The sequence below is a fragment of the Cryptotermes secundus genome, unplaced genomic scaffold (genome assembly GCF_002891405.2).
Source record: "Cryptotermes secundus unplaced genomic scaffold, Csec_1.0 scaffold447, whole genome shotgun sequence".
Taxonomy (NCBI): Eukaryota; Metazoa; Arthropoda; class Insecta; order Blattodea; family Kalotermitidae; genus Cryptotermes; species Cryptotermes secundus.
In genome coordinates this window covers 58108-61523 of record NW_019733325.1, presented here as the reverse complement: position 1 = coordinate 61523, position 3416 = coordinate 58108, and the positions used below count along the sequence as shown (strand labels likewise).

The window sequence follows — 3416 nt, the reverse complement described above, 5'->3', positions numbered from 1 at the left end:
ATATGCCTGACAAGTTTTGTATATAAAAAAATTGTATATTTGTGAAGATGAGATTTCAATTTAATAAACATTCTGTGTACAGTTTATGAATGAAAAGCAGTGATGATGTATATTTGTGATGTGTCTAACCCTTCCAACATTCCTTATATTTTAAATTAATAAATTTACAGGTGAGGGCAAATGGAAGATTATTAAAATATAAAAATGTCTACATTTGGATTTTTCCCCACCACAGTTATTAAGTGCCATTTATTTAACTGTTAACATCCGAAATGCACTGATTGGTACATTGAAAAGTATGGTTGTCACTAAACTACCCTGATTTGTGCACTCAGGCATTTGAACGCCCTTAGTGGAAGCACACGCACAATTCTAAATATTTATTTTTAAACATAGTAAAATTCAATGTATACAATTTTTGTTATCTGCTTGATGTATATACAGGCCTCAACCCCTGCATCCAGTAAATTAATCTTGCCTTTGTGTAATACTTCTTGAAGCACACAAGAAAGCACAGTCCCATGTCTCACATATAGCATTTCAACTGCCCTTCAATTTCATCATCTTCCAGAAAATGTTTCATTGCTATTGTATGATGAAATGAATCACTATGAACTCACAGAAAACTGAAAGCACTCTATCTCAGCCACAATGCAATAATCTCTTGCAGCCGAAATGGAAGGGCTTTCAAAATTAGAATAAATAAATTAAAAATAGAGGATAACATTTTTGTCTAAACATTTTCAAATCTTGTGTTGTGTGACACTATGTTCTTTGCTGTTAAATCAAAGTCAGTTCCATTCATTTATTGTAAAAATTTATTAAATACAGCATTTTCAAATACAGTGCACATGCCCTAACAGGAATGAACATTTAAACATGCATAAACAGTGGGCATTTAAATAAACTCTGGTATTTTGAGGCTACCACCATTTTAAAAGTCCAGTGTTTTAATATTACATGGGATGGACAAAAATTTGGAAACACCCAACAAAAAACACATTATTGTGACTAATACAGTGTAGGATGACCTCTGGATTGCAGAACTGCTTGCAGTCTCCTTGGAATGGGTAAATAGAGGTCCTGCATGATCTGCAAGGGAATCTTGTACCATTCTTCCTGAAAAACATGGTAAGTTCTGTTATTGAAGATGGAGGTGGATAGCGTGCACACAGATTGCTCTCCAAAACAGACCACAAAGGCTCAATAATATTGATATCTGGCGATTGTGGGGGCCATGGCAGACATGACACTTCATCTTCGTTCTCAGAAAACCAGTCCTGGACAATGTGAGCTATCTGAACACAGGCATTGTTGGCTTGGTAAATAGCATCATTAGGGAACAAAGTTTGCACCATGGGATGGACCTGGTTGCCCAAAACGGTCACATAGTCGTTGGCAGTGACGTGACCTTGCAGGGTAATGATGGGTCCGACAGAATACCATGATATGGCTGCCCATACCATGATCGAACCCCCGCCATGTTTCACTCTTGGCAGCAAACAATCTGGATTGTAAGCTTGGGATGGCGTTCTCCAGACGTAAACTCTGCCAGAAGTCAGAAACAGTGTGAAGGTGGACTCATCCAACCAAATGACCGTCTTCCATTGCTCCATAGTCCAGGTTTTATGACTTCGGCACCACACTGTCCTCTCAGTGGCATTTTGATCACTGATGAGTGGCTTTGGAACTGCAGCTCGTCCAGAAATACCCTGCTTGTGGAGTTACCTTCATACTGTTTTGGTGCTGACAGGGTTTGTGAGTGTGACATTCAGTTCAGCAGTCACTTTTGCAGCTGCAGTATTCTTATTTTTCGTCACAATCCTACGCAATGTCCGTCCATGCTGGTGTTTATCGGATGCAGTTTTTTCAGTCCTCCTGTCTGCTGTCATAATCTTGGATACTGTGCCTCGCGAAACACCAAAAACCTCAGCTACCTTGGTTATGGAAGCACCCACCATATGGGCCCCAACAATTTGCCCGCATTCAAATTCTGTTAGCTCTGACGTGATGCAAAAAACTTGCATAGAACACTGTCTAGACAACAAATGAAGCATGCAACGTATTGCAGAGGTTGTACAAGTAGTGGTGTTGGGCAGATATGACAGCGTGACCTATAAACATCACTAAAACACTTCAATTCAGGCATGCATTTCACGAGGTTTTTCCATATTTTTGCCCATCCCCTGTATATGGAGAGAGACAGGTTTGTTTATTGATGGCTATTCATGCAGTGTAAATGGCTCCTGAATGTCAGCAGAGAACACATCTTGAATTGCATAATGTTTGTAGCAACCATTGATGTAAGTATCCTTGTATATGAGATGACTTGGAGAAGGTGACATTGATAGCAAGCACTTGCAGACCAGCAGCAAAGTAAGTCATGTTACAACTGCATGCACAGGTCTCAAAACTCTAGTATTGAATATTTTGTCATCAGCTACAATCTGGGACACGTAGGAAAATCCTGTTCCAAGCTTTAGATCCAGCTCTTCCTCAGTATACCAACATCTGCCTTTCCTTGGAGTTGAAATGTTCCAGAAGCCAGTGCTTATTCGGCATTTCCGTGACAGAATCTTATTGGAGTTTAGAATTGTGTGGAACATTAATCATATTTATCTTCATTCACTCATAAAATTACTTGTTTATTATGATGGCAGTGATCAATGTAAATGATTTCTTTGTAATTCTAGTTGGAGAAGTTACTGTATTTACCAAATTATATAACAGCAGCAAGTTTTTTTAATTGTAGTTGTACACACACTTCCAAAATTCCAGTCCCCACATAAAATTACTCTTTTTCTTTTTAATTGCACTTTTTCATTTACTATTTTCAAATCTTTTATAAAAAGAATGAAGGTCACCATCAGGTGATCTGTAAATAAACACAAAAACTATGTTATAGTCCGATAATTCAACTATAGCCATTTCAGAGTCTTTTTCCTTACACTGTTCTTTGGTAGTATGTACAGATTACGAAGGGCGTTCCGTATATAATGCCTCCTGTTTTTTGTGTTAATATGTAATGTCTGAGCTGGATGTTGGTGGTGTTGTAGTAAAGGATGAACCTTCCCATCAATGTACTGTTAGTTTGGCTGTCGTGCAACATAGCGACAGCAGAGCAGTCTACCAAAAAGGCGTCTGACATACGAGGGGGTACCCAAAAGAAACTGAACTTGTTTTTTTTTAACTTATTTATTCAAATTTTAAGCACAAACCTTCAATCCCCTTCAAAGTACTCTCCACTTACACTAATACACTTGTCTAGTCTTTTATTCCATTTTTCAAAATACTCTTAAATTCATCTTTTGAGATGCTTGACAGCGCCTCTGTCATTTTTTCCTTTCATGTCTCTTTTCATTCAAGGAAACAAAAAAAAGTTGCACGGGGCAAGGTCAGGTGAGTATGGACGGTGA

At 38.3% G+C, this 3416-nt stretch overlaps 1 long non-coding RNA gene across 1 annotated transcript in view; it reads right to left on the bottom strand.

Moving 5' to 3' along the window:
* Nucleotides 1-2073: 2073 nt before the first annotated feature.
* LOC111867981 overlaps nt 2074-3416 on the bottom strand; it is a 7588-nt gene continuing 6245 nt past the window's right edge. Inside the window, exon 2 of the long non-coding RNA XR_002843433.2 lies at nt 2074-2875. This is a non-coding gene — a long non-coding RNA (uncharacterized LOC111867981). The remainder of the gene's footprint in view (nt 2876-3416) is intronic.